At 46.9% G+C, this 19,567-nt stretch overlaps 1 protein-coding gene across 5 annotated transcripts in view; it reads right to left on the bottom strand.

The window, feature by feature from the left end:
• The window catches only part of CNKSR2 (connector enhancer of kinase suppressor of Ras 2), an 805,595-nt gene that overhangs the window by 702,932 nt on the left and 83,096 nt on the right, over positions 1-19,567 (bottom strand). The window lies entirely within an intron of this gene.

Raw genomic sequence — 19,567 nt, 5'->3', positions numbered from 1 at the left:
TGAACTCTCTTTAAGGAATCTTAACTTAATAACTTCATAAGTCATATGTATAAGGACTGCATATATGTATCAGCCAATTAGTTTGTAAGCCTGACATAATATATTTGCAGATATATATGATAAATGCATATTAATTGAAATATATCCATATATTAAATACCATATATGATATATTAAATATTAATATTCATAAATATGATTCCATAAATCAATAGTAGGCAGTTATATAACAACAGCCAGGCGCTGCCTGAGTAACCTTAATAGACTACACAGGAATTTAGTGAACAAAAACCCTCTCCCCCCCAACCACCCCTTCTACAGCCCTCTGGTACCACACAGGATTTCTGGAGTTATGTGGAGGGTCAGCGCTCCCTGTCAGCGTCTCTGATCTGTGATCTGCAGGGAGGAAATGGCGCTGGTGAATGCTGGGCCCGCTCTGAGGAGAAGTTCCGCCCCCTTGTAATGGCGCGTCTTCCTGCACTTCTAAGGATTATACTGGCCTGAGGTAATGGTGACTAGCAGTAGCAGAGTCCCTTATAGTATTAGTGACCAATTTTAGGGTATTGTTGCCGGCCCAGGGTGCCCCTCGCAGCGCCGCACTACAGTACCGCCAAGCACTCATGGAGCTGCACTCCCACCCTGATGCCGCCATTCTCACTGGCTTCACCGCTTGTCGGGGCGCCGGCTTCCTACTCACCACCGACATCTTCTGGCTCTGTTTGGGGGTGGCGGTAGTGCTGCGGGAGCGAACGGTCGCCTCGGGGGCTTGCAATTAACACCCTCAGGAGCTCATTGTCCTGTCAGCGGAGATAGTGGCCATTAACCTCAAGGGTTGGATACTACTCCCCCCCCTAAGTCCCACGAAGCAGGGAGGCTGTTGCCAGCAGCCTCCCTGTGCCTAACATCTTAAAATAAAATAATAAAACCAGAAAAGCTCTAGGCGCTCCCCTAGCTGTGACCACCTCCACCGGGCACATTTTCTAAACTGATTCTGGTAAGAGGGGCATAGAAGGAGGTGCCAGCCCACACTATCAAAGTCTTAAAAGTGCCCATAGCTCCTAGTGGACCTGTCTATACCCCATGGTAGTAATGTGGACCCCAGCATCCTCTAGGACGTAAGAGGAAATATTTATCTTTTTACCTCAAAGAAGGAGCCTTAAGGAGAGCGAGAAGATAAGCAAGGAGAACTAGGGCACTTTGGAATACAGTCAGCCTATCCCTGCAAACCTTACATATTTAACATTCAACAGGAGGAGCTTGGACTGTCGTCCCAGCATTTACAGCACTGAGCAGGGCAGCATCAGAGGCGGGACGGGGCAGAGAAGGAGGCGGCTTTTTCTCCTCAGCATTAATCCTGGGAAGGCCCGCCCGGAGGTGCGGCCTGACAAAGATTGGCAGCAGTGGTCGGAACATGTCCTGTTGTAAGTCTAATTGCTGATCTTCTGTGATAAACTAACCAGTTAACTTTAGGTATAGCCTGTTGTCCAGAAAATAAGACACAGAGACTACAGATTCCTGTACAATAAAATCCATTTATTGTTTTGGTGTGTTCTCGGGCGGTTTCATGGAGGGGCACTTTGATGCTACCAGTTCTCAACAACATCCTACCACAAGTGAGCCTATTTTAAAAGCAGTATTAAATTTGCTTAAATACCAGCGCTTTTCATATCTTTGTGATTATACTTGAAATTCCGTAGCGAAGCATGGGTATTCAGCTAGTATATTTATTACAAATGTGTCCTCCTACACTGTTGTTGTAGTCATATTAAACAGCCCTTCTAGTCGCGCGTAGTTGTTAGCACATTTATACTAAAGCCAGGCATCTTTTTGTGCATTTCCCCCCGAAAATGAATCTTATTCGCATCACTTTGCGAAAAAGACGCACAAGCAAACTAGAGATGAGCGCCTGAAATTTTTCGGGTTTTGTGTTTTGGTTTTGGGTTCGGTTCCGCGGCCGTGTTTTGGGTTCGAACGCGTTTTGGCAAAACCTCACCGAATTATTTTTGTCGAATTCGGGTGTGTTTTGGATTCGGGTGTTTTTTTCCAAAAACACTAAAAAACAGCTTAAATCATAGAATTTGGGGGTCATTTTGATCCCAAAGTATTATTAACCTCAAAAACCATAATTTACACTCATTTTCAGTCTATTCTGAATACCTCACACCTCACAATATTATTTTTAGTCCTAAAATTTGCACCGAGGTCGCTGTGTGAGTAAGATAAGCGACCCTAGTGGCCGACACAAACACCGGGCCCATCTAGGAGTGGCACTGCAGTGTCACGCAGGATGTCCCTTCCAAAAAACCCTCCCCAAACAGCACATGACGCAAAGAAAAAAAGAGGCGCAATGAGGTAGCTGTGTGAGTAAGATTAGCGACCCTAGTGGCCGACACAAACACCGGGCCCATCTAGGAGTGGCACTGCAGTGTCACGCAGGATGGCCCTTCCAAAAAACCCTCCCCAAACAGCACATGACGCAAAGAAAAAAAGAGGCGCAATGAGGTAGCTGACTGTGTGAGTAAGATTAGCGACCCTAGTGGCCGACACAAACACCGGGCACATCTAGGAGTGGCACTGCAGTGTCACGCAGGATGTCCCTTCCAAAAAACCCTCCCCAAACAGCACATGACGCAAAGAAAAAAAGAGGCGCAATGAGGTAGCTGTGTGAGTAAGATTAGCGACCCTAGTGGCCGACACAAACACCGGGCCCATCTAGGAGTGGCACTGCAGTGTCACGCAGGATGTCCCTTCCAAAAAACCCTCCCCAATCAGCACATGATGCAAAGAAAAAGAAAAGAAAAAAGAGGTGCAAGATGGAATTATCCTTGGGCCCTCCCACCCACCCTTATGTTGTATAAACAAAACAGGACATGCACACTTTAACCAACCCATCATTTCAGTGACAGGGTCTGCCACACGACTGTGACTGATATGACGGGTTGGTTTGGACCCCCCCCAAAAAAGAAGCAATTAATCTCTCCTTGCACAAACTGGCTCTACAGAGGCAAGATGTCCACCTCATCTTCACCCTCCGATATATCACCGTGTACATCCCCCTCCTCACAGATTATCAATTCGTCCCCACTGGAATCCACCATCTCAGCTCCCTGTGTACTTTGTGGAGGCAATTGCTGCTGGTCAATGTCTCCGCGGAGGAATTGATTATAATTCATTTTAATGAACATCATCTTCTCCACATTTTCTGGATGTAACCTCGTACGCCGATTGCTGACAAGGTGAGCGGCGGCACTAAACACTCTTTCGGAGTACACACTTGTGGGAGGGCAACTTAGGTAGAATAAAGCCAGTTTGTGCAAGGGCCTCCAAATTGCCTCTTTTTCCTGCCAGTATAAGTACGGACTGTGTGACGTGCCTACTTGGATGCGGTCACTCATATAATCCTCCACCATTCTATCAATGTTGAGAGAATCATATGCAGTGACAGTAGACGACATGTCCGTAATCGTTGTCAGGTCCTTCAGTCCGGACCAGATGTCAGCATCAGCAGTCGCTCCAGACTGCCCTGCATCACCGCCAGCGGGTGGGCTCGGAATTCTGAGCCTTTTCCTCGCACCCCCAGTTGCGGGAGAATGTGAAGGAGGAGATGTTGACAGGTCGCGTTCCGCTTGACTTGACAATTTTGTCACCAGCAGGTCTTTCAACCCCAGCAGACCTGTGTCTGCCGGAAAGAGAGATCCAAGATAGGCTTTAAATCTAGGATCGAGCACGGTGGCCAAAATGTAGTGCTCTGATTTCAACAGATTGACCACCCGTGAATCCTTGTTAAGCGAATTAAGGGCTGCATCCACAAGTCCCACATGCCTAGCGGAATCGCTCCGTGTTAGCTCCTTCTTCAATGCCTCCAGCTTCTTCTGCAAAAGCCTGATGAGGGGAATGACCTGACTCAGGCTGGCAGTGTCTGAACTGACTTCACGTGTGGCAAGTTCAAAGGGCATCAGAACCTTGCACAACGTTGAAATCATTCTCCACTGCACTTGAGACAGGTGCATTCCATCTCCTATATCGTGCTCAATTGTATAGGCTTGAATGGCCTTTTGCTGCTCCTCCAACCTCTGAAGCATATAGAGGGTTGAATTCCACCTCGTTACCACTTCTTGCTTCAGATGATGGCAGGGCAGGTTCAGTAGTTTTTGGTGGTGCTCCAGTCTTCTGTACGTGGTGCCTGTACGCCGAAAGTGTCCCGCAATTTTTCTGGCCACTGACAGCATCTCTTGCATGCCCCTGTCGTTTTTTAAAAAATTCTGCACCACCAAATTCAAGGTATGTGCAAAACATGGGACGTGCTGGAATTTGCCCATATTTAATGCACACACAATATTGCTGGCGTTGTCCGATGCCACAAATCCACAGGAGAGTCCAATTGGGGTAAGCCATTCCGCGATGATCTTCCTCAGTTGCCGTAAGAGGTTTTCAGCTGTGTGCGTATTCTGGAAAGCGGTGATACAAAGCGTAGCCTGCCTAGGAAAGAGTTGGCATTTGCGAGATGCTGCTACTGGTGCCGCCGCTGCTGTTCTTGCGGCGGGAGTCCATACATCTACCCAGTGGGCTGTCACAGTCATATAGTCCTGACCCTGCCCTGCTCCACTTGTCCACATGTCCGTGGTTAAGTGGACATTGGGTACAACTGCATTTTTTAGGACACTGGTGAGTCTTTTTCTGACGTCCGTGTACATTCTCGGTATCGCCTGCCTAGAGAAGTGGAACCTAGATGGTATTTGGTAACGGGGGCACACTGCCTCAATAAATTGTCTAGTTCCCTGTGAACTAACGGCGGATACCGGACGCACGTCTAACACCAACATAGTTGTCAAGGACTCAGTTATCCGCTTTGCAGTAGGATGACTGCTGTGATATTTCATCTTCCTCGCAAAGGACTGTTGAACAGTCAATTGCTTACTGGAAGTAGTACAAGTGGGCTTACGACTTCCCCTCTGGGATGACCATCGACTCCCAGCGGCAACAACAGCAGCGCCAGCAGCAGTAGGCGTTACACGCAAGGATGCATCGGAGGAATCCCAGGCAGGAGAGGACTCGTCAGACTTGCCAGTGACATGGCCTGCAGGACTATTGGCATTCCTGGGGAAGGAGGAAATTGACACTGAGGGAGTTGGTGGGGTGGTTTGCGTGAGCTTGGTTACAAGAGGAAGGGATTTACTGGTCAGTGGACTGCTTCCGCTGTCACCCAAAGTTTTTGAACTTGTCACTGACTTATTATGAATGCGCTGCAGGTGACGTATAAGGGAGGATGTTCCGAGGTGGTTAACGTCCTTACCCCTACTTATTACAGCTTGACAAAGGGAACACACGGCTTGACACCTGTTGTCCGCATTTCTGGTGAAATACCTCCACACCGAAGAGCTGATTTTTTTGGTATTTTCACCTGGCATGTCAACGGCCATATTCCTCCCACGGACAACAGGTGTCTCCCCGGGTGCCTGACTTAAACAAACCACCTCACCATCAGAATCCTTCTGGTCAATTTCCTCCCCAGCGCCAGCAACACCCATATCCTCCTCATCCTGGTGTACTTCAACACTGACATCTTCAATCTGACTATCAGGAACTGGACTGCGGGTGCTCCTTCCAGCACTTGCAGGGGGCATGCAAATAGTGGAAGGCGCATGCTCTTCACGTCCAGTGTTGGGAAGGTCAGGCATCGCAACCGACACAATTGGACTCTCCTTGTGGATTTGGGATTTCAAAGAACGCACAGTTCTTTGCGGTGCTTTTGCCAGCTTGAGTCTTTTCAGTTTTCTAGCGAGAGGCTGAGTGCTTCCATCCTCATGTGAAGCTGAACCACTAGCCATGAACATAGGCCAGGGCCTCAGCCGTTCCTTGCCACTCCGTGTGGTAAATGGCATATTGGCAAGTTTACGCTTCTCCTCCGACAATTTTATTTTAGGTTTTGGAGTCCTTTTTTTTCTGATATTTGGTGTTTTGGATTTGACATGCTCTGTACTATGACATTGGGCATCGGCCTTGGCAGACGACGTTGCTGGCATTTCATCGTCTCGGCCATGACTAGTGGCAGCAGCTTCAGCACGAGGTGGAAGTGGATCTTGATCTTTCCCTAATTTTGGAACCTCAACTTTTTTGTTCTCCATATTTTATAGGCAGAACTAAAAGGCACCTCAGGTAAACAATGGAGATGGATGGATTGGATACTAGTATACAATTATGGACGGACTGCCACGGTTAGGTGGTATAAAAAAACCACGGTTAGGTGGTATATATTGTAATACAATTATGGATGGACGGACTGCCTGCCGAGTGCCGACACAGAGGTAGCCACAGCCGTGAACTACCGCACTGTACACTGGTTGATAAAGAGATAGTAGTATACTCATAACAACTAGTATGACTGACTATGACGGTATAAAGAATGAAAAAAAAACCACGGTTAGGTGGTATATATTGTAATACAATTATGGATGGACGGACTGCCTGCCGAGTTCCGACACAGAGGTAGCCACAGCCGTGAACTACCGCACTGTACACTGGTTGATAAAGAGATAGTAGTATACTCGTAACAACTAGTATGACTGACTATGACGGTATAAAGAATGAAAAAAAAACCACGGTTAGGTGGTATATATTATAATACAATTATGGATGGACGGACTGCCTGCCGACTGCCGACACAGGGGTAGCCACAGCCGTGAACTACCGCACTGTACACTGGTTGATAAAGAGATAGTAGTATACTCGTAACAACTAGTATGACTGACTATGACGGTATAAAGAATGAAAAAAAAACCACGGTTAGGTGGTATATATTATAATACAATTATGGATGGACGGACTGCCTGCCGACTGCCGACACAGAGGTAGCCACAGCCGTGAACTACCGCACTGTACACTGGTTGATAAAGAGATAGTAGTATACTCGTAACAACTAGTATGACACTATGACGGTATAAAGAATGAAAAAAAACCCACGGTTAGGTGGTATATATTATAATACAATTATGGATGGACGGACTGCCTGCCGAGTGCCGACACAGAGGTAGCCACAGCCGTGAACTACCGCACTGTACACTGGTTGATAAAGAGATAGTAGTATACTCGTAACAACTAGTATGACTGACTATGACGGTATAAAGAATGAAAAAAAAACCACGGTTAGGTGGTATATATTATAATACAATTATGGATGGACGGACTGCCTGCCGACTGCCGACACAGAGGTAGCCACAGCCGTGAACTACCGCACTGTACACTGGTTGATAAAGAGATAGTAGTATACTCGTAACAACTAGTATGACACTATGACGGTATAAAGAATGAAAAAAAAACCACGGTTAGGTGGTATATATTATAATACAATTATGGATGGACGGACTGCCTGCCGACTGCCGACACAGAGGTAGCCACAGCCGTGAACTACCGCACTGTACACTGGTTGATAAAGAGATAGTAGTATACTCGTAACAACTAGTATGACACTATGACGGTATAAAGAATGAAAAAAAAACCACGGTTAGGTGGTATATATTATAATAATACAATTATGGATGGACGGACTGCCTGCCGACTGCCGACACAGAGGTAGCCACAGCCGTGAACTACCGCACTGTACACTGGTTGATAAAGAGATAGTAGTATACTCGTAACAACTAGTATGACTATGACGACGGTATAAAGAAAGAAAAAAAAATACCACGGTTAGGTGGTATATAATTATACAATTATGGATGGACGGACTGCCTGCCGAGTGCCGACTGCCGACACAGAGGTAGCCACAGCCGTGAACTACCGCACTGTACTGTGTCTGCTGCTAATATAGACTGGTTGATAAAGAGATAGTATACAACAATATACTACTATACTGGTGGTCAGGCACTGGTCACCACTAGTCACACTGGCAGTGGCACTCCTGCAGCAAAAGTGTGCACTGTTTAATTTTAAATTAATATAATATTATGTACTCCTGGCTCCTGCTATAACAACCTGCAGTGCTCCCCAGTCTCCCCCACAATTATTATAAGCTTTTATACATTGATGTGCAGCACACTGGGCTGAGCTGAGTGCACACAGACTGAGTCACACTGTGTGACTGCTGTGTATCGTTTTTTTCAGGCAGAGAACGGATATAGCAGAGAACGGATATATTAAATAAAAGTTAACTTAACAACAACTGCACTGGTCACTGTGGTAAACTCTGTCTGCACAATCTCTCTCTCTCTCTCTCTCTCTCTTCTAATCTATTCTAATGGAGAGGACGCCAGCCACGTCCTCTCCCTATCAATCTCAATGCACGTGTGAAAATGGCGGCGACGCGCGGCTCCTTATATAGAATCCGAGTCTCGCGAGAATCCGACAGCGTCATGATGACGTTCGGGCGCGCTCGGGTTAACCGAGCAAGGCGGGAAGATCCGAGTCGCTCGGACCCGTGAAAAAAAAAGTGAAGTTCGTGCGGGTTCGGATTCAAAGAAACCGAACCCGCTCATCTCTAAAGCAAACTCTGCTGATTAAAATGATATGCGGCATGCCTATATTCTGTAACTGCGGCTGTATCTGCATACTAAATGCTACGTTACAGTGATTTCCAGGCAAACTGTAAACGTACCATTTTGTATGCTGATAGAGTTGCAGTCGCACATAGAATATAGGCATGCCGCATATAGGCTGACGCATTTTCAGCAAAAAAAGATGCCCTTAGCAGAGTTGCATGGAAACTGCCGGCTCACACACACCAGGCATCTCCCGGTGCATGACGTACAGTATTTAGGCTAGATGCATGAGGACATATCTGTATATAGACATTGCTCAAAAAAAATAAAGGGAACACTAAAATAACACATCCTAGATCTGAATGAATGAAATATTTTTATTAAATACTTTGTTCTTTACATAGTTGAATGTGCTGACAACAAAATCACACAAAAATTATCAATGGAAATCAAATTTATTAACACATGGAGGTCTGATCCAACTTTGATGTAATGTTCTTAAAACAAGTCAAAATGAGGCTCAGTAGTGTGTGTGGCCTCCACGTGCCTGTATGACCTCCCTACAATGCCTGGGCATGCTCCTGATGAGGTGGCGGATGGTCTCCTGAGGGATCTCCTCCCAGACCTGGACTAAAGCATCCGCCAACTCCTGGACAGTCTGTGGTACAATGTGGCCTTGGTGGATGGAGCGAGACATGATGTCCCAGATGTGCTCAATTGGATTCAGGTCTGGGGAACGGGCGGGCCAGTCCATAGCATCAATTCCTTCGTCTTGCAGGAACTGCTGACACACTCCAGCCACATGAGGTCTAGCATTGTCTTGCATTAGGAGGAACCCAGGGCCAACCGCACCAGCATATGGTCTCACAAGGGGTCTGAGGATCTCATCTCTGTACCTAATGGTAGTCGGGCTACCTCAGGCGAGCACATGGAGAGCTGTGCGGCCACCCAAAGAAATGCCACCCCACACCATTACTGACCCACTGCCAAACCGGTCATGCTGGAGGATGTTGTAGGCAGCAGAACGTTCTCCTTGGCGTCTCCAGACTCTGTCACATCTGTCACATGTGCTCAGTGAGAACCTGCTTTCATCTGTGAAGAGCACAGGGCACTAGTGGCGAATTTGCCAATCTTGGTGTTCTCTGGCAAATGCCAAACGTCCTGCACAGTGTTGGGCTGTAAGCACAACCCCCACCTGTGGACGTCGGGCCCTCATACCACCCTCATGGAGTCTGTTTCTGATTGTTTGAGTAGACACATGCACATTTGTGGCTTGCTGGAGGTCATTTTGCAGGGCTCTGGCAGTGCTCCTCCTGTTCCTCCTTACACAAAGGCGGAGGTAGCGGTCCTGCTGCCGGGTTGTTGCCCTCCTACGGCATCCTCCACGTCTCCTGATGTACTGGCCTGTCTCCTGGTAGCGCCTCCATGCTCTGAACACTACGCTGACAGACACAGCAAACCTTCTTGCCACAGCTCGCATTGATGTGCCATCTTGGATGAGCTGCACTACCTGAGCCACTTGTGTGGGTTGTAGACTCCGTCTCATGCTACCACTAGAGTGAAAGCACCGCCAGCTTTCAAAAGCGACCAAAACATCAGCCAGAAAGCATTTTTTTGAGCAGTGTATATATATATATATATATATATATATATATATATATATATATATATATATTAGAGATGAGCGCCTGAAATTTTTCGGGTTTTGTGTTTTGGTTTTGGGTTCGGTTCCGCGGCCGTGTTTTGGGTTCGAACGCGTTTTGGCAAAACCTCACCGAATTTTTTTTGTCGGATTCGGGTGTGTTTTGGATTCGGGTGTTTTTTTCAAAAAACACTAAAAAACAGCTTAAATCATAGAATTTGGGGGTCATTTTGATCCCAAAGTATTATTAACCTCAAAAACCATAATTTACACTCATTTTCAGTCTATTCTGAATACCTCACACCTCACAATATTATTTTTAGTCCTAAAATTTGCACCGAGGTCGCTGTGTGAGTAAGATAAGCGACCCTAGTGGCCGACACAAACACCGGGCCCATCTAGGAGTGGCACTGCAGTGTCACGCAGGATGTCCCTTCCAAAAAACCCTCCCCAAACAGCACATGACGCAAAGAAAAAAAGAGGCGCAATGAGGTAGCTGTGTGAGTAAGATTAGCGACCCTAGTGGCCGACACAAACACCGGGCCCATCTAGGAGTGGCACTGCAGTGTCACGCAGGATGGCCCTTCCAAAAAACCCTCCCCAAACAGCACATGACGCAAAGAAAAAAAGAGGCGCAATGAGGTAGCTGTGTGAGTAAGATTAGCGACCCTAGTGGCCGACACAAACACCGGGCCCATCTAGGAGTGGCACTGCAGTGTCACGCAGGATGTCCCTTCCAAAAAACCCTCCCCAAACAGCACATGACGCAAAGAAAAAAAGAGGCGCAATGAGGTAGCTGTGTGAGTAAGATTAGCGACCCTAGTGGCCGACACAAACACCGGGCCCATCTAGGAGTGGCACTGCAGTGTCACGCAGGATGTCCCTTCCAAAAAACCCTCCCCAAACAGCACATGACGCAAAGAAAAAAAGAGGCGCAATGAGGTAGCTGACTGTGTGAGTAAGATTAGCGACCCTAGTGGCCGACACAAACACCGGGCCCATCTAGGAGTGGCACTGCAGTGTCACGCAGGATGTCCCTTCCAAAAAACCCTCCCCAATCAGCACATGATGCAAAGAAAAAGAAAAGAAAAAAGAGGTGCAAGATGGAATTGTCCTTGGGCCCTCCCACCCACCCTTATGTTGTATAAACAAAACAGGACATGCACACTTTAACCAACCCATCATTTCAGTGACAGGGTCTGCCACACGACTGTGACTGATATGACGGGTTGGTTTGGACCCCCCCAAAAAAAGAAGCAATTAATCTCTCCTTGCACAAACTGGCTCTACAGAGGCAAGATGTCCACCTCATCTTCACCCTCCGATATATCACCGTGTACATCCCCCTCCTCACAGATTATCAATTCGTCCCCACTGGAATCCACCATCTCAGCTCCCTGTGTACTTTGTGGAGGCAATTGCTGCTGGTCAATGTCTCCGCGGAGGAATTGATTATAATTCATTTTAATGAACATCATCTTCTCCACATTTTCTGGATGTAACCTCGTACGCCGATTGCTGACAAGGTGAGCGGCGGCACTAAACACTCTTTCGGAGTACACACTTGTGGGAGGGCAACTTAGGTAGAATAAAGCCAGTTTGTGCAAGGGCCTCCAAATTGCCTCTTTTTCCTGCCAGTATAAGTACGGACTGTGTGACGTGCCTACTTGGATGCGGTCACTCATATAATCCTCCACCATTCTATCAATGTTGAGAGAATCATATGCAGTGACAGTAGACGACATGTCCGTAATCGTTGTCAGGTCCTTCAGTCCGGACCAGATGTCAGCATCAGCAGTCGCTCCAGACTGCCCTGCATCACCGCCAGCGGGTGGGCTCGGAATTCTGAGCCTTTTCCTCGCACCCCCAGTTGCGGGAGAATGTGAAGGAGGAGATGTTGACAGGTCGCGTTCCGCTTGACTTGACAATTTTGTCACCAGCAGGTCTTTCAACCCCAGCAGACTTGTGTCTGCCGGAAAGAGAGATCCAAGGTAGGCTTTAAATCTAGGATCGAGCACGGTGGCCAAAATGTAGTGCTCTGATTTCAACAGATTGACCACCCGTGAATCCTTGTTAAGCGAATTAAGGGCTGCATCCACAAGTCCCACATGCCTAGCGGAATCGCTCCCTTTTAGCTCCTTCTTCAATGCCTCCAGCTTCTTCTGCAAAAGCCTGATGAGGGGAATGACCTGACTCAGGCTGGCAGTGTCTGAACTGACTTCACGTGTGGCAAGTTCAAAGGGCATCAGAACCTTGCACAACGTTGAAATCATTCTCCACTGCACTTGAGACAGGTGCATTCCACCTCCTATATCGTGCTCAATTGTATAGGCTTGAATGGCCTTTTGCTGCTCCTCCAACCTCTGAAGCATATAGAGGGTTGAATTCCACCTCGTTACCACTTCTTGCTTCAGATGATGGCAGGGCAGGTTCAGTAGTTTTTGGTGGTGCTCCAGTCTTCTGTACGTGGTGCCTGTACGCCAAAAGTGTCCCGCAATTCTTCTGGCCACCGACAGCATCTCTTGCACGCCCCTGTCGTTTTTTAAAAAATTCTGCACCACCAAATTCAAGGTATGTGCAAAACATGGGACGTGCTGGAATTTGCCCATATTTAATGCACACACAATATTGCTGGCGTTGTCCGATGCCACAAATCCACAGGAGAGTCCAATTGGGGTAAGCCATTCCGCGATGATCTTCCTCAGTTGCCGTAAGAGGTTTTCAGCTGTGTGCGTATTCTGGAAAGCGGTGATACAAAGCGTAGCCTGCCTAGGAAAGAGTTGGCGTTTGCGAGATGCTGCTACTGGTGCCGCCGCTGCTGTTCTTGCGGCGGGAGTCCATACATCTACCCAGTGGGCTGTCACAGTCATATAGTCCTGACCCTGCCCTGCTCCACTTGTCCACATGTCCGTGGTTAAGTGGACATTGGGTACAACTGCATTTTTTAGGACACTGGTGAGTCTTTTTCTGACGTCCGTGTACATTCTCGGTATCGCCTGCCTAGAGAAGTGGAACCTAGATGGTATTTGGTAACGGGGGCACACTGCCTCAATAAATTGTCTAGTTCCCTGTGAACTAACGGCGGATACCGGACGCACGTCTAACACCAACATAGTTGTCAAGGCCTCAGTTATCCGCTTTGCAGTAGGATGACTGCTGTGATATTTCATCTTCCTCGCAAAGGACTGTTGAACAGTCAATTGCTTACTGGAAGTAGTACAAGTGGGCTTACGACTTCCCCTCTGGGATGACCATCGACTCCCAGCGGCAACAACAGCAGCGCCAGCAGCAGTAGGCGTTACACGCAAGGATGCATCGGAGGAATCCCAGGCAGGAGAGGACTCGTCAGAATTGCCAGTGACATGGCCTGCAGGACTATTGGCATTCCTGGGGAAGGAGGAAATTGACACTGAGGGAGTTGGTGGGGTGGTTTGCGTGAGCTTGGTTACAAGAGGAAGGGATTTACTGGTCAGTGGACTGCTTCCGCTGTCACCCAAAGTTTTTGAACTTGTCACTGACTTATTATGAATGCGCTGCAGGTGACGTATAAGGGAGGATGTTCCGAGGTGGTTAACGTCCTTACCCCTACTTATTACAGCTTGACAAAGGGAACACACGGCTTGACACCTGTTGTCCGCATTTCTGGTGAAATACCTCCACACCGAAGAGCTGATTTTTTTGATATTTTCACCTGGCATGTCAACGGCCATATTCCTCCCATGGACAACAGGTGTCTCCCCGGGTGCCTGACTTAAACAAACCACCTCACCATCAGAATCCTCCTGGTCAATTTCCTCCCCAGCGCCAGCAACACCCATATCCTCCTCATCCTGGTGTACTTCAACACTGACATCTTCAATCTGACTATCAGGAACTGGACTGCGGGTGCTCCTTCCAGCACTTGCAGGGGGCGTGCAAATGGTGGAAGGCGCATGCTCTTCACGTCCAGTGTTGGGAAGGTCAGGCATCGCAACCGACACAATTGGACTCTCCTTGTGGATTTGGGATTTCGAAGAATGCACAGTTCTTTGCTGTGCTGCTTTTGCCAGCTTGAGTCTTTTCATTTTTCTAGCGAGAGGCTGAGTGCTTCCATCCTCATGTGAAGCTGAACCACTAGCCATGAACATAGGCCAGGGCCTCAGCCGTTCCTTGCCACTCCGTGTGGTAAATGGCATATTGGCAAGTTTACGCTTCTCCTCCGACAATTTTATTTTAGGTTTTGGAGTCCTTTTTTTTCTGATATTTGGTGTTTTGGATTTGACATGCTCTGTACTATGACATTGGGCATCGGCCTTGGCAGACGACGTTGCTGGCATTTCATCGTCTCGGCCATGACTAGTGGCAGCAGCTTCAGCACGAGGTGGAAGTGGATCTTGATCTTTCCCTAATTTTGGAACCTCAACATTTTTGTTCTCCATATTTTAATAGGCACAACTAAAAGGCACCTCAGGTAAACAATGGAGATGGATACTAGTATACAATTATGGACTGCCTGCCGACTGCAGACACAGAGGTAGCCACAGCCGTGAACTACCGTACTGTACTGTGTCTGCAGCTAATATAGACTGGTTGATAAAGAGAAGATGTCTATGTATGTATAAAGAAGACTGAAAAAAATCCACGGTTAGGTGGTATACAATTATGGACGGACTGCCTGCCGAGTGCAGACACAGAGGTAGCCACAGCCGTGAACTACCGTACTGTACTGTGTTTGCAGCTAATATAGACTGGTTGATAAAGAGAAGATGTCTATGTAACTATGTATGTATAAAGAAGAATGAAAAAAAACCACGGTTAGGTGGTATACAATTATGGACGGACTGCCTGCCGAGTGCAGACACAGAGGTAGCCACAGCCGTGAACTACCGTACTGTGTCTGCTGCGACTGGATGATAAATGATATAAAAAATATATATATATCACTACTGCAGCCGGACAGGTATATATTATATATTATATAATGACGGACCTGCTGGACACTGTCTGTCAGCAGAATGAGTTTTATTTTTATAGAATAAAAAAAAAAAACACACACAAGTGAAGTCACACGACGAGTGTTTAACTTTTTCAGGCAATCACAATATAAGTATACTACTAACTATACTGGTGGTCAGTGTGGTCAGGTCACTGGTCAGTCACACTGGCAGTGGCACTCCTGCAGCAAAAGTGTGCACTGTTTAATTTTAATATAATATGTACTCCTGGCTCCTGCTATAACCTATAACTGGCACTGCAGTAGTGCTCCCCAGTCTCCCCCACAATTATAAGCTGTGTGAGCTGAGCAGTCAGACAGATATATAATATATATAGTAGAGATGAGCGGGTTCGGTTTCTTTGAATCCGAACCCGCACGAACTTCACTTTTTTTTTCACGGGTCCGAGCGACTCGGATCTTCCCGCCTTGCTCGGTTAACCCGAGCGCGCCCGAACGTCATCATGACGCTGTCGGATTCTCGCGAGACTCGGATTCTATATAAGGAGCCGCGCGTCGCCGCCATTTTCACACGTGCAGTGAGATTGATAGGGAGAGGACGTGGCTGGCGTCCTCTCCATTAGAATAGATTAGAAGAGAGAGAGAGAGAGAGAGATTGTGCAGACAGAGTTTACCACAGTGACCAGTGCAGTTGTTGTTAAGTTAACTTTTATTTAATATATCCGTTCTCTGCTATATCCGTTCTCTGCCTGAAAAAAACGATACACAGCAGTCACACAGTGTGACTCAGTCTGTGTGCACTCAGCTCAGCCCAGTGTGCTGCACATCAATGTATAAAAGCTTATAATAATTGTGGGGGAGACTGGGGAGCACTGCAGGTTGTTATAGCAGGAGCCAGGAGTACATAATATTATATTAATTTAAAATTAAACAGTGCACACTTTTGCTGCAGGAGTGCCACTGCCAGTGTGACTAGTGGTGACCAGTGCCTGACCACCAGTATAGTAGTATATTGTTGTATACTATCTCTTTATCAACCAGTCTATATTAGCAGCAGACACAGTACAGTGCGGTAGTTCACGGCTGTGGCTACCTCTGTGTCGGCAGTCGGCACTCGGCAGGCAGTCCGTCCATCCATAATTGTATAATTATATACCACCTAACCGTGGTATTTTTTTTTCTTTCTTTATACCGTCATCATAGTCATACTAGTTGTTACGAGTATACTACTATCTCTTTATCAACCAGTGTACAGTGCGGTAGTTCACGGCTGTGGCTACCTCTGTGTCGGCAGTCGGCAGGCAGTCCGTCCATCCATAATTGTATTATTATAATATATACCACCTAACCGTGGTTTTTTTTTCATTCTTTATACCGTCATAGTGTCATACTAGTTGTTACGAGTATACTACTATCTCTTTATCAACCAGTGTACAGTGCGGTAGTTCACGGCTGTGGCTACCTCTGTGTCGGCAGGCAGTCCGTCCATCCATAATTGTATTATAATATATACCACCTAACCGTGGTTTTTTTTTCATTCTTTATACCGTCATAGTGTCATACTAGTTGTTACGAGTATACTACTATCTCTTTATCAACCAGTGTACAGTGCGGTAGTTCACGGCTGTGGCTACCTCTGTGTCGGCAGTCGGCAGGCAGTCCGTCCATCCATAATTGTATTATAATATATACCACCTAACCGTGGTTTTTTTTTCATTCTTTATACCGTCATAGTCAGTCATACTAGTTGTTACGAGTATACTACTATCTCTTTATCAACCAGTGTACAGTGCGGTAGTTCACGGCTGTGGCTACCTCTGTGTCGGCACTCGGCAGGCAGTCCGTCCATCCATAATTGTATTATAATATATACCACCTAACCGTGGTTTTTTTTTTCATTCTTTATACCGTCATAGTGTCATACTAGTTGTTACGAGTATACTACTATCTCTTTATCAACCAGTGTACAGTGCGGTAGTTCACGGCTGTGGCTACCTCTGTGTCGGCAGTCGGCAGGCAGTCCGTCCATCCATAATTGTATTATAATATATACCACCTAACCGTGGTTTTTTTTTCATTCTTTATACCGTCATAGTGTCATACTAGTTGTTACGAGTATACTACTATCTCTTTATCAACCAGTGTACAGTGCGGTAGTTCACGGCTGTGGCTACCTCTGTGTCGGCAGTCGGCAGGCAGTCCGTCCATCCATAATTGTATTATAATATATACCACCTAACCGTGGTTTTTTTTTCATTCTTTATACCGTCATAGTCAGTCATACTAGTTGTTACGAGTATACTACTATCTCTTTATCAACCAGTGTACAGTGCGGTAGTTCACGGCTGTGGCTACCTCTGTGTCGGAACTCGGCAGGCAGTCCGTCCATCCATAATTGTATTACAATATATACCACCTAACCGTGGTTTTTTTTTCATTCTTTATACCGTCATAGTGAGTCATACTAGTTGTTACGAGTATACTACTATCTCTTTATCAACCAGTGTACAGTGCGGTAGTTCACGGCTGTGGCTACCTCTGTGTCGGAACTCGGCAGGCAGTCCGTCCATCCATAATTGTATTATTATAATATATACCACCTAACCGTGGTTTTTTTTTCATTCTTTATACCGTCATAGTGTCATACTAGTTGTTACGAGTATACTACTATCTCTTTATCAACCAGTGTACAGTGCGGTAGTTCACGGCTGTGGCTACCTCTGTGTCGGCACTCGGCAGGCAGTCCGTCCATCCATAATTGTATTACAATATATACCACCTAACCGTGGTTTTTTTATACCACCTAACCGTGGCAGTCCGTCCATAATTGTATACTAGTATCCAATCCATCCATCTCCATTGTTTACCTGAGGTGCCTTTTAGTTCTGCCTATAAAATATGGAGAACAAAAAAGTTGAGGTTCCAAAATTAGGGAAAGATCAAGATCCACTTCCACCTCGTGCTGAAGCTGCTGCCACTAGTCATGGCCGAGACGATGAAATGCCAGCAACGTCGTCTGCCAAGGCCGATGCCCAATGTCATAGTACAGAGCATGTCAAATCCAAAACACCAAATATCAGAAAAAAAAAGGACTCCAAAACCTAAAATAAAATTGTCGGAGGAGAAGCGTAAACTTGCCAATATGCCATTTACCACACGGAGTGGCAAGGAACGGCTGAGGCCCTGGCCTATGTTCATGGCTAGTGGTTCAGCTTCACATGAGGATGGAAGCACTCAGCCTCTCGCTAGAAAACTGAAAAGACTCAAGCTGGCAAAAGCACCGCAAAGAACTGTGCGTTCTTTGAAATCCCAAATCCACAAGGAGAGTCCAATTGTGTCGTTTGCGATGCCTGACCTTCCCAACACTGGACGTGAAGAGCATGCGCCTTCCACTATTTGCATGCCCCCTGCAAGTGCTGGAAGGAGCACCCGCAGTCCAGTTCCTGATAGTCAGATTGAAGATGTCAGTGTTGAAGTACACCAGGATGAGGAGGATATGGGTGTTGCTGGCGCTGGGGAGGAAATTGACCAGAAGGATTCTGATGGTGAGGTGGTTTGTTTAAGTCAGGCACCCGGGGAGACACCTGTTGTCCGTGGGAGGAATATGGCCGTTGACATGCCAGGTGAAAATACCAAAAAAATCAGCTCTTCGGTGTGGAGGTATTTCACCAGAAATGCGGACAACAGGTGTCAAGCCGTGTGTTCCCTTTGTCAAGCTGTAATAAGTAGGGGTAAGGACGTTAACCACCTCGGAACATCCTCCCTTATACGTCACCTGCAGCGCATTCATAATAAGTCAGTGACAAGTTCAAAAACTTTGGGTGACAGCGGAAGCAGTCCACTGACCAGTAAATCCCTTCCTCTTGTAACCAAGCTCACGCAAACCACCCTACCAACTCCCTCAGTGTCAATTTCCTCCTTCCCCAGGAATGCCAATAGTCCTGCAGGCCATGTCACTGGCAAGTCTGACGAGTCCTCTCCTGCCTGGGATTCCTCCGATGCATCCTTGCGTGTAACGCCTACTGCTGCTGGCGCTGCTGTTGTTGCCGCTGGGAGTCTATGGTCATCCCAGAGGGGAAGTCGTAAGCCCACTTGTACTACTTCCAGTAAGCAATTGACTGTTCAACAGTCCTTTGCGAGGAAGATGAAATATCACAGCAGTCATCCTACTGCAAAGCGGATAACTGAGTCCTTGACAACTATGTTGGTGTTAGACGTGCGTCCGGTATCCGCCGTTAGTTCACAGGGAACTAGACAATTTATTGAGGCAGTGTGCCCCCGTTACCAAATACCATCTAGGTTCCACTTCTCTAGGCAGGCGATACCGAGAATGTACACGGACGTCAGAAAAAGACTCACCAGTGTCCTAAAAAATGCAGTTGTACCCAATGTCCACTTAACCACGGACATGTGGACAAGTGGAGCAGGGCAGGGTCAGGACTATATGACTGTGACAGCCCACTGGGTAGATGTATGGACTCCCGCCGCAAGAACAGCAGCGGCGGCACCAGTAGCAGC

The sequence above is a fragment of the Pseudophryne corroboree genome, chromosome 2, assembly GCF_028390025.1.
Source record: "Pseudophryne corroboree isolate aPseCor3 chromosome 2, aPseCor3.hap2, whole genome shotgun sequence".
NCBI lineage: Eukaryota > Metazoa > Chordata > Amphibia > Anura > Myobatrachidae > Pseudophryne > Pseudophryne corroboree.
This window is presented reverse-complemented; position numbering and strand designations above follow the sequence as displayed.